The 13,176-nt window shown below is 38.9% G+C and overlaps 1 protein-coding gene across 1 annotated transcript in view; it reads left to right on the forward strand.

Annotated features, from left to right (window-relative positions):
* The window catches only part of CSMD1 (CUB and Sushi multiple domains 1), a gene marked incomplete at both ends in the record, with an annotated part of 1,228,645 nt that overhangs the window by 20,054 nt on the left and 1,195,415 nt on the right, over nucleotides 1-13,176 (forward strand). The gene's annotated exons all lie outside the window — the stretch shown is intronic.

Genomic DNA, 13,176 nt, shown 5'->3' on the forward strand with positions numbered 1-13,176 from the left:
GATTTTAAACTAAAAGAGGGAAGATTTAGACTAGATAAAGGAAGAATTTTTAATTACAATGAGGGTGGTGAAACATTGGAACATGTTGCCCAGAGAGGTGGTAGATGTGGCATCCCTGGAAACATTGCAGGTCAGGCTGGACAGGGCTCTGAGCAACCTGATCTAGTTGAAGATGTCCCTGCTTATTGCAGCGGGGTTTGGACTAGATGACTTTTAAGGGTTGCTTCTAACCCAATCTATTCTATGATTGTCTAGGAGAGAAATATTTCACTCAGCCCTGTGAGAAGCAAATCATTCTTTCCTCCTAGATTCCATCTTCCTAGCTATCCTCTTCTCCTCCTAAACCATAAGGCAAGCCATTGTTATTTTTATTGTAAAATATAATATCATGAAGATTTATCCAGCTTTCACGCTTTTCAGTGCAATACAGTTAAGGATGTAGCACTCTCATTGCTTCACTACCTACATCTCTCAGGACAGAGGGAATAGACCAGAAAGAGACTGCCTCTGGTAGCGCTTCTTTACTAGCCAGACAAGCAACGTTAGCGCTTCTGTATAATATACACTCAATGAATATGCCTATACACCAAACCATGAAAAACCCAGTCCAAGCTTGACCATTCTTTGCTCAGAGGGCACATAGTCTCCTGTCTGGTGGTAACTGCAGATCCTACTCCTAAATGTTCATGTTATTCTTTATATAGTTCAGGCTCAAAATACTCAGGTAAAATACTCCTGATCTTCCAGTCCAAGCAAGTTTTACTTGGAGTGAACTTTGCAATGGGGAACATGAGTCAATGAAAACATTGGTGGCTTTAGTTTGGTAGTGGTGCTGAACCGACTCATCTACTGTAGCATTTCTAGTCAATGTTGAGGAATTTACTGGGGGGGGGGGATGCAGCCTGAAGGCAAGGCACTCCCTGGAACTTGGGTCAAGTGCATTTTCTGTGTGTGTCTCCTCTCATGTCAATCCTGATCATCAACACAGGTAGGGACAAGGAACACAGCCTTCCTTTAGGGCTTGTGTCACTTAGATGAAAACAATTCAAGACTGATGTGGAGGATTTGGGAGAGAATAATGGTATCCTACTGATCTGGTGGGGTTTCATGGAACGTTTGGGGCTCTGAAACATCCTAGAAGGACTTTTTTTACACTTTATACGTGGAAGTCACTGGAAAAAGCTCAAGCATCATAGTGTTTGAATGCTTCCAGCTTGAGGCAGAAATAGTTTTCAGGGTACTGATTTGGGGACTTCTGGTCCAGTTAAGGCCTAATCTTGTTTTCAGCAAGGAAGGTGTTGCACTGCTAGTTCAGGAGTGCGGGACAATGGCCATACAGCATGCTGAACCCAGTGGGGAAGTTCGCAGCCAGGGATGCTGATGGAAGGACTGGGGGGCCAGTGAGGAGGCTGGCAGCCGGGGACGCTGATGGACGGGCTGGGGGGCCCGTGGGGAGGCTGGCAGCTGGGAAGGCTGGTGGGGAGGCTGGCTCCTTGCCTCCCTCTCGCTTGTGAGATGCAGAGTCAGAGGAAGGCCTGCAGGTGTGACTGCTGTCAAAGACAAGGATCTGATTCTTATTAGTCCACTTTGGTTTTGACTTTACTATAGATATGGCTGGAGTTTTTGAAATGATCTTCCTATGGCACGAAGAAGTGCATTTTAAATTTTCTGATTAGATAATGAGTAGTCTTTTTCTGAACCAAAAAGAAATCCAGGTTAACATCTCGCAGAACAGTTTTTATGGAACACTGACAGCAAAAGCTGTTTCTTGAAAAGAAGAAAATGAGCACATTTACTTGATGCAGGGTGTTATAGCTGAGTAGAGAAGAGACATACGATTTTCTGTTTATCAGTTCTTTCTCTATGTATCTATTCTGTTAACATTGAAGTCCAGAAAAACATTTTATTTGTTTAGAAATATATTGAGAATATCACCTGTGGTAGAGAGCTTATTAATCATTTGCTGCTTAAAACACACAGGTTTAGAGATCTGCCTTAGATATTTATGTTAAAAAAGGCAAAAGGTTTTCAGGTCACGCTCCCAAACCATATTTACTTAAAAAAGAAAGTTGATAAATTGTTTACTGTGCCAAGACAGCATAAATTTTAAATCATATTTCAAGTGAAGAGAGATATTGTTTATGTGACAGCCGCCTTTGGTTTTCCCAGAAATAAGCAGCTCAAAAACTTTCAAAACTCTATAATCTTTATTAATTCACTTCATCTAGCAAAGTTTTTAAGCTTTTGTAACTCATAAAAGCAAAGATATCACCACAGATTTGTTTAGGGTCCAGAAGGTAATAAAACCGTAAAGTAGTTCTGCATGTCAGAATTTCCATAATTTTCAAAACATGATTGATCACTGACAAAGATTTGCTGTGTGTTTTGCATGGCGCACTCCATATACATGGTGTGATTTTAGAAATTACTTAAATGATTTCCAAATTGTCTCAACAGTTCCTATTGTTGGAAACAATTCCAACAGTTTCAGACACATTGTATTCATATAAAATGTGCAGCTTTTTAGTTTGAGATTGAAAAAACACCACCCTAAAAGCTTGAAGTGGAGCTATTGTTTGCTTTCAGAAGTTACTACTATGACCCTGTCTATTTTCCCTGATTGATTTTATTAGGATAACAGGACTCCACTGGGTATTATTTGACACACTGGGACAGATACCAAACAATCAGGAAGTACAAAAGGTGAGATTCCAGAGGGAAAAATGTGATTATACAACTTGTTACTTTGTCACACACATTTAAAAGTTCACTTACTGGATAGAAAAGCAAAAACCTTTTGACCACTCTACAGAGAACAGCAACAGTCTCCTATGGAGCTCAGTGGCCAGTGAAGTCAATTTTTAAAGGTAGGATTTAATGGTTATAAAATGTTAATCCATCTGGGCAGCTTAGGAATGAAAATTTATTTTCAAAGTGATTTGGACATTCAGAGTAAGTCCTGTTAAAGGATTCAGGCACTACAACGAGTAGAGTCAAATGACTCTCCCCAGGCGCCAGACTCCCTACACTTGTGTAGGGAGTGTTAGATGCCTGAGGACAGAGCCCCAACAGCAGAAGACTGAATGGGCAGCATCCAACAGACGGCAATTAGAGAACATTTCGGTCCCTCAGAACAGCAGAGGATCACACATCCTGTTTTACAAGTCAGCTAGAGAAACCTCTCCTGAATCAGGGTGCCTAAATATTTTCTTTACAGAAACCCAGTCAAGGTCACTTTTTAAAGGATTGGTGCCAGAGGAGGAGGTAACAGTACCGTGGTCTTTATACAGTTTTGACTAGTTGCAGCATACTCCAAATGTCATTTCTTTTTGCCAAAATAGGAGATTTATAGCTATACTTCTTATTTACTTAGAAGTTGTTCTAACCATTAATCTTAGACACGTGGGTTGTGCTTCCTGCCAAAACATTTCCACTGTGCAGAAAAGAATTCGGGATAGCTTGGGTCAGTGAGGCGCACCTAGAAGCAGGAAGTTTGGGAACTGACGTGGTAAGGAGCTTTTTTATTTTAGAAAAAAAATTATGGATCTAAAAAAAAATAAATCTTGGCAGAAGGACTGCTTCTTAGGTTTTCCCATTCCTAAACAAATGTCCAGATTACCAGATTACAGTTTCATGTGTCATGTTCTTTCCCAACAGAGGATTGTATGCCATCCAGAATTAGGCAACTTCAAAAGGAGAGGCTGATAATAGGCATTGTGTTTAGGATACCACTAAGATGAGGAGATGTGAATTTGAATAACTCCATCAAAGGGCTAACGTCCTGGCTGAATGGTGCTTCAACACCAGCGATACCTAGGTAATCTATGGCATAAAGGGAGAAACTGCCTTCATTTTGTGCACAGTCTGATCTGTTGAAATGCACTAACAACACTACCCAGATCAGATCTTTCTCGTAACAGAGATGGAGAAAGATCTTCTTTCTATATTCTTGCTTACTAGGCTTTGAGATGGTCAGTACTAAAATGCTTTTGAATTTGCGCAGAAGCAGACCAGTATGTACCTGGGGTACTCTCATGCGGAAGACATGGTGCCTAGAGGTGAAGTTACAGCAGAGTGATCCTTTGCCCTTGTGCTAGTGATTAAGTCTGTTTGTGGAGTTACTCTTTTGATACCCTAATAACTTTTACTCAGTCTTTAAAAGTTTTATTTCTTTGAATGTTTCATTCACTAAATACTATTTCTTTTACCACGCTGCATTGGTATTTATTCTATTTTTATACAACATCAGTATAAGTAGTTAGTAAATCAAAATACTAATTTCCTACCACCATTTTCATGGGTGTTATCATTGCAGATTAATGGGCGTAATGGGAAATAATCAGGTCAGTTGACCTCAGTGAATGAATATCATGTATTAACAATGGCCTGCCTGATACACATCAGGCTGTGTTAAAAGTTTTTATGAGATCTACCTCTTCTGCGTCATCTTAGTTTTGAGTATAAGTATTCTGGGAATGTAAATTACTCAGCCTATCTTCACATAGGTAATAGAAACTTTATAGTTTGTAAATTAAAGTTGATAGTGTGGTTTTGCAATATGAATAGTCATAGCACTCTTAAGAAACTGCCCATTAGCTAAGCTGAGGCAACTGAACACCTTAGTTCACCCCCAAAATGCACTAAATTCATAAATCAATACAGACCAGCTTTTCTAAGACTCTGAGAGTACACAGAGGATAGCGATAACTTGGCTGATGTGGCAGTGGTTTGTTAAGTTACTGTAACTTCAGCAAGCGTTCATTTCTTCGGTTGCACAACGATCAGGGCATTGTACTTATCCCCTTATCTTCTGCTAAGTGCCATCCATATTTAGTAACAGTATTATTAACGAGAACAACATATCATTATTGCACACGCAGTAACTTGGCTTTTTGTGTTTGATTTCTTTGCTGAAGCTATTTAAATGCAGACAGGCAGGTTTCTGCGTGCACACTGCAGTAGTGCAGGTTGCTTTCACACAGCCTCATGGAAGCCCTGGCATGGGACGTCATGCTCCTGTGGCATGACACCCAGCAGAGGAATAAAAAGCCTAAGCAAAATGTAAGATGGCAGCTTCTAAAGCACAACAAGCTATCGTATGTTTTTAGCAGGAATATATTTAAAAACCCTTTGACAAATTCAAGCTTTTTTTTTCTTTCTCCACATTATGATTCTTGGCACCAGTTGCTACACTACCTTATCCTGGAAAGACAACAGTGTCACCACACTGATTCAAGGTTTTTGGAGCACAGCCTTTCTTCTATAAAGAAAAATCATTGATGCTTTCTTCTCAGTTTCCTCCCTCCAGCCGAAGAAACAATGGCATTGAGGAGTGAGACTCTGATCTGCACCGTGAAGATCTGTATACTCACCGCTAATTACTGTATTTGTAATTCCTGACCGTACTAGCCTTGCCAAGAAGTGAATTACAGTCTTCTGAGTACGTTCGTATCTATAAGCTAGCCCTCCAGCTTGCAGGGCCAGTAGAAATGGTAGAGATTTACCAAACGCTGTAAGTGCACAGTGCTATCTGATTGTCTTGTATGCTTCTCTTGTGTTAACCCTTCAATCACTCTGACAAGTCAATTTTAACCGAGGGAGGGAGATGATTTTGACAGTTTTGCATAGAACAATGATGTAGAAAATCTAAGACTGCCAGGAAGAAAAGCAGCACATAGTAATGATGCTCTGGGTTCATAGAATCTCTTAAAAGAAATGAGAGATGAACATGTCTTTTTTTGTTCATTGTTCTGAATGCATTACCAGGCTGCTGTTGATTTTTCTGCACTTATAATACGTGCAATAATTGTTGCCCTAACTGTTGTTACTGTGCTAGAGTTTATGCTAGGTGGACTCTTTGGAAGTAGCTCTTTAATTGAAGAATTGCTTCATTGTGATTTTATTTTATATTCTTTTTAGCAGCACTGATCGTAAGGAATTCGGTTGGTATTCATTGTAATAGCACTGATCATAAAGAATTAATTTGTTATTCATATGGATGTCACAGGTGTTTCCATAGGACTTATGCTAACTGCAATTTTAGGATCCTTTAATGGATACTTACACAAAGATTGGTTTTGAAAGGATCTCCTACCACTTCCCATCTGACTGATTTAGCTTTGGCTATATGAAAGTGGAGTTCAAAATATGTTGGGGGTTGTACACTAAGCTCTTTAACAATAATAGGTTTCATTTTACATGACATTTTCTAGTACCCAGATTCTGAATCTGTATGTTTAGCAATTGATCAGCCATAGAGCTTCATGGAGGAGAGATCCATTTTCAGACATAGTCTTCACGCTTTTGCTGAGACTCAACAGTTACAAATATTTTTGGCATCACTTGCCATGACAAAACAGGATATTCACAAGAAAATGTGAGGCTAAATTGTGCAAAGGGGAAAAAAGGTATGTTTCTGACTAACGGTGATTCAGAATGTACTAAAATTGTGTAGATTAAACACATTTATAATCACACTCTTAACAAAAAGATTCACAACTGCATTAATAAGTCATATTTCATTATCCTAACACAAAAGATACCTGGTATGAGACATTAATATGTGTAATAAAGTCTTCTGCACATGTATTATGAACAGCAGTGCTTTTAATATTAAAAGTGAATCCATATGGGTTATTTGACATGTAAAATATTAACTTTTATAGCAAGAATGCAAATGAGAGTTTGAGCACTAATTATAGCTGCAGATCCCACTCAGGAATGAGGCTCTGTGTGACTAATGATTTCGGCAAAATGAAGGAATGGCCTGTTTCTCTCAAGAGGCAGCATATCTCAGCTCCCTCTCCTCTCTCTGTAACCCTTCGAAATTCTCAGCATGTCTCAGTTCGGTAGCTAATGTCTATGCTGCTTCCAGGGACTGGCTTCCAAAGACAGGCCACCAGCTTCATGGTTTTCTAGCTAGTTTTATATAACTGTCTCTATAAAGAAGTAAAGGTTATTTAATATTTATCCAGAACTGTGTAATCGTAGGAGATATTCTATAAAGGATTATATTCATTGGCTGTTCTCAATATCTTATTTCTATTTCTTCCATTAATGAGACAAAAGTGTTGCGTCATGGTATAAGATGGTGTAATTGCTCTACCATGAATCTTGCACAATATGTTTCCTCCATCAGTTTTTTCCACAGAAGAATAGGATGTTCTTTTTTTTTTTTTTAAATAAATCTAGCTTTTATCATTATTATTTGCTTTCCCCATGCAATCCTCTGACAAACATGTATCCAGCTGAGAAAACTGTGATGACTCCTACCCAAGTCTGTCATTGTTATTCCTGAAATGGGCAGAGGGGTCACTAGAAAGCAAAATGGAATGGTACCTGTGAGAAAACTGTTCTTACCTGAGCTATGTGCTGCTTTTCTATATGCACAAGTTCCAGGCTGTACTCAGCTGAAATAACCTCTAATGGGTTCATCTTTTGCTCAGTTTTACTATCCTTTATTACAGGAAAGTTTAGATAAAGCATGCCTAAGAAATATGCTGTTAGAAATAGGATGACAAAACAATTATTGAATAGTACCATAGGTGTTTTAAGCTATCGTATAATTATCTTTTAATAATAACACACACATACAATTAAAACTATAAAATTATTAATATTGTGATTTATCGCCAATCTGTAGCAGAAAGGAAGTAGTTTTACTAAAATTTAATGAAGGAAATTTTAACCCAAGTTTCTCTGATCTAGTAATAAATTCTTTTTGTTTCAGTGCTGCTAGTCTCTAAAGTTAAGTAATGTCTTATGCAAACATCTAGGATAACAGGCTTGCGGATGTTCAGAAAAGGGCACAACTGTGGATATAGTTCAAATTACAAAGGATATTGGATTTGTAATACTCCTGCTTAATCAGATATAACTGAGGAAGTGTTATAGCTACGTGAGTGACTCCTTCAGTATTTCTGAGGTGCCCACTTTATCTGTGAGGATGGGACAAGAGAAGAGGACTGTCAAAATACTGCCTTTATTCAGTTACTCTGGTAAAGATCAGTAGTTTTTGAAATGTGAACCTCATTTCTAAGTGTCTTGCTGTACATTGTTGGAAACACTCTTGTGATGTGTAAAACAACTAGCATGAGGAGTTCTTTATGAACAAATTACTAAATCACCTTCCAGGCTGTCTTAATAAATCACTGCAAGGCTCATTAGTGTAATTTTCTAGACTTCATCAAAGTGCATCTACTACAGCTGCACAAATACACGTGGCAATTTCACAACCAATAATGGTCTTGGCAAACAACTGAAGTCTGCCTGAGTATATACAATTTGTCTAGATAATTAGATTTTTTGCTTCTAATATAATTTTCCTAATTTACCTCGTTTCTATTTTTTACTTGTTGTATTGAGCACCTTAAAAATTAAGACTAGGGAACGGATTGTTTCATTGAAATGAAATTTTATGCATCTAAAAGATTAGTTAATTCATTTATGTGTTATCCAAGTCAGCAGATTACCTTTTGCTGTATTAATGTTATTGCTTTGAGGTGCGATAATCCTAACTCCACTAAAATAGATGGTCAAATCCTTTCTCCTTTTCCTTTCACTGAAAGTAAGGTTAGGAACAGCTGAAAGGAATTTAGCCAGGTTTTTGTTTCCCTTTCCCTCAAATAATTAGGTTTTTATATACTGCTAAGCATATGACAGGTCTGGCAGTAACATTCGATATTCAATATTCAATGTTCAGTATTCAATGTTCAATATTCAATCTCAATGATATTAACGTATTCGAAATAATATTCAATAGTATTCAATGTTTGTGTAATACATGATGATATAAAAAGCTGAAAAATAGTTTTTTAAGTGGATCGGTGGTTTAAGCTATGTGCAGCCTTTCCATTCTGTAAAATGTGCCACTATTTATTATCTGCAAGTTGATGTGCGCACTAAAGGCAAGATTTTCAGAGGTTTTGAATGCCTGCATTTGAGTTGCATTGTGTTAAGCTCTCTAAAAGATCCCAAATGCTTAAACATGGCTCAGGACTTTCTCACAGGTAAGAAACTTCAAACTGTCTCAAGTTGTGCATCCAAAAGTAACCCATTTGAAATCACATATGAGCGAGCTGGTTTTCTGAAAATTATTCAGGGCCTTTAGACTAGTGTCTAAAGTCGGATCAAGTAATTTCTTAAAAAAAAAATCTCAAATAAATACGTAAATTAATTCAAATGTAACGAGTACCAATTCAAAGTGTACATTGATTTGTGCCATACTGTTTTAGGTGGCTAGGTATATAAAGGAAGTAAATTCCTAATCACTGTTTGAGATTGGTATTTGTTCACTTCTTCGGAGACATCTTCATCTCCAGACTGAGTTTGTTATCTAATATCAAGTGGCAAGCCTGCATGTACGATTGTTTTGTTAATACAAGTTCAGCTTCTAGGGATGAGGATCTGCAAACTGATTTTGAGTATACAGATCAAATCTAGTGTAAATGTCCTATGTCTGAAAGACCATAGAAGATAAGCAAGCTTGTCATTTAAATATGAACACATACACTTTACTTAGTATTTATGTGAATGTCAATATTTCTATATGAATTGCAAAATTCATTACCGTACTGAAAGTTTAAATTGATATTCAGGGCTTGAATTATAAGAACGGGTAGGTTGGAGATATCTGACATTGTTTCACAAGTGAAAAATGCATTTTTCCTCAGAACGGAGTGAGCAAGTACACTGAACTTTGATACCATTAAACCGTGCAATATTCTGTAGCCTATAAATAGTTAAGGTGTATGCTTCAATCTGTAGGCATCATCTGCTCACTTGCAGTGGGTCAAGTAATTTAGAAACATAACCCAGAGAAATTTAACTCAGAGACCTACTTTCCAGTGGGAGACTTCTTTTGTTTTATAAACAGGCACATCAGTTACTGTATGATAGAGCCTGGCACTGCCAGAAAACCTGTTTATTTGCTTCTAACTAGAAAGCATACAAATGCACATAGGCAATGTTAAATAGAAGCATACACAGCAGCACAATATAAGCCTATACACAGCAACACTAATAATATTTCTGTAAAACTTTTGCTTTTGCCTCAAATCACTTCCTACCAAATCACTTTCTACCAGTAGCATTGTTGGCTGTAGTAGATCTATACATAGAAATCGTTAACTATCATGCAATATAGCCCCTTCTCTTCATTGTCCTTTTTTAAGCATCTTTCAGAATCAAACACACTAATGTCTACAAAACAAACTCCAGTGACTCTTGGAGATTGCTCATTTCCACACCTGCAGGCCTCAAAAGCTGTGTCAATCACTTCTCTTGACTTTTTCCACTTGCTCTTGATTGTGAGTCTACTTTTTAATAGAGTTTGAGTATTACACTAAGGATCTGTGTATTGGTACTGCAGCTTTACTTTTGATCTTTCTCTTCTTTCTTCCAGCGGTTACATATTCACAGGAAGGTTGTAAATATGCCTTCTCATTTGTGGGTGGTATCAGCATGCCTGTGTATTTCTGATGGGGTATTGTCAGAACGCCAGATCTTTGCCCAGCTGTGGGTTGAATTGGCAATTTCTTAGGAGCCTGAGCGATATGAATAAAATGAAGTATATTACAGCTGTCCTCATCTTAATACAGAGGAATAATCAGCAAAACTTGCAGCAGGTCCCAGCATGTGATATCTCTGATCAAGATTGAGTATCACATGCTGAGATGCGAGATAGGCTGCATCTTCTTATTAGTAATAAGCTTAGCTTCAAACTGAATCAAGGACTATCTGATCCTGCATTTATGGAAAGCAGAACAGGGAGTCGGGAGCCTAGGACACCATTCTCCATCCAGTCATAGGCTTCTTGCCTGTGAAGTCCTGTTGGACAGCATATTGAGATTTACAGCACTGAGATTTACATCTCAGATTTTGGATGACTTATTTGAGATTTCGCTGTCCTGAATTCCAGAGGCACAGGGCACCATTTCAGCAATAAAATACCAAAGTCTGAAAACAAAGCCTAGCTGTCTCAGGCCAGACATCTGGGAAGGAAAGCAGCAAAATAGTGGCCATTTAAAGCAAAGATGTTAGCCTTATTCATCAGTTTCTCCACCTACAAAAAAAAATAAAATAAAGAAGATATGCTTCTGTTTTCTGTAAGAATGTGGTTAAGTCATATTCCTCTATGTTTATTTTAATAATTGTATCAATAGTGCTATGGAAGATTTATAGCCATTTAAAAACTGGGGTGGCACCTGCTAGTAACACTTACATGAAAGGTGTTGCTAATTTTGCAGTATTTCTTTTACACCTATTTTTGTGATCAGCTACATGAGTCAGGTAGATGATACAAGGAAACACTGAGCAACAACAGAGCAAAACAGTGATGTTGATAAAGGTAGCTAAGCCCTACTGGTTATCTCCAAGGAAAACACATACCTCAGCAACGCTGACAAGCATGACTTTTCTTCATACCAGAAGACCTAAAATCACAGAAAGCAAAAAACACACAAGATGTAAAGTAACTAACTATGACTTTGACAGCCAAGTAACATTTTAGAAAGTTCAGTCCCAAAACAGAAAACGACAGAAAGGAATTTGAAAGCATGTAAATAGCTAATGTGAGAAATGCCGGTAATGTATCTATAAATAAGCAAAGCTTTAATTTGTCTTTGTAGCAGTATTTTTCCTCAAAGACACCAAAGGTTCTGACACTTCAGCAGATGGAAAGGGCTTGGCTAGCAACAGACATTCAGACTCCTTGAATGAGAACAGGATTTTGCTGTTTATTATGTTTCCTAGAAATGATGTTCAGAACAATGTAATCTGGAAGTATTTTGAAGTGACTCTTCCACAGCTGTGGTAGCTGATAGCATAGGACAGATGGTGCAACACAGGCCAGCATACGAGGAGCTTACTTCTTTCACAACTTTATTAGCTAAGGGCTTTGAAAAGCAACAGTGATGAGGATATCATAGAATCATAGAATCATAGAATTGCTGAGGTTGGAAGGGACCTTTAAGATCACCAAGTCCAACCATTAACCTACCCTGACAAAAAACACTTCTAAACCATGTCCCTAAGTACCACATCTGCCTTTTTTTTAAACACCTCCAGGGATGGTGAATCCACCACCTCCCTGGGCAGCCTATTCCAATGTTTAATAACCCTTTCAGTGAAACAATGTTTCCTAATATTCAATCTAAACCTCCCCTGACATAACTTGAACCCATTTCCTCTCGTCCTATCACTTGTCACCAGGGAGAAGAGGTCAGCCCCCACCTCTCTACAACCTCCTTTCAGGTACTTGTAGAGGGTGATAAGGTCTCCCCTCAGCCTCCTCTTCTCCAGGCTAAACAGCCCCAGCTCCCTCATGGATTTAACTCCATTCACCACCACTCTCTGGGCACAGCCATCCAGCCAGTTTTTTACCCAGCAAAGAGTACACCTGTCCAGGCCATGAGCAGCCAGTTTCTCCAGGAAAATGCTGTGGGAAACAGTGTCAAAAGCTTTGCAAAAATCCAGGTAGATAACATCCACAGCTTTTCCCTCATCCACTAAGCGGGTCACCTTATCGTAGAAGGAGATCAGGTCTGTCAGGCATGACCTGCCTTTCACAAACCCATGCTGACTGGGCCTGATCACCTTGTTCACCTGCATGTGACACATAATGGCACTGAGGATGATCTGTTCCATTACCTTCCCAGGCACTGAGGTCAGACTGACTGGCCTGTAATTCCCTGGATCCTCCTTCTGGCCCTTCTTGTGGATGGGTGTCACATTTGCCAACCTCCAGTCAGCTGGGACCTCCCCGGTTATCCAGGACTGCTCATAAATGATGCAAGGTGGCCTGGTGAGCACTTCCGCTAGCTCCTTCAGTACCCTTGGGTGGATGCCATCTGGCCCCATAGATTTGTGCACCTCCAGGTGCTGACATAGGTCCCTCACCATTTCCCTTTGGATTACAGGGGCTTCATTCTACTCTCCATCCCCATAAATCAGTGCAATCTTGTAGCATAGGTAAACAAAATGGGACAGGCTTTCTACCCCTGGCTAGGTACCACCTTTGAGCTGCTGTGGCCGGGGAGGCAGAAGGAAGAAGAAGGGAGAAATCTTCTTAGTCAAATCTTTCTTCAGCGCCTGCTTCTATTGAGTTTCATGCTGGGTAAGCTAATTGCCATGCCTAGCATTGCCTGTCAACTTCCCTCAGGTGCTTGTGCTAAGAAA

Source organism: Vanellus vanellus, assembly GCF_965231255.1.
Source record: "Vanellus vanellus genome assembly, chromosome: 3".
NCBI classification, from domain to species: domain Eukaryota; kingdom Metazoa; phylum Chordata; class Aves; order Charadriiformes; family Charadriidae; genus Vanellus; species Vanellus vanellus.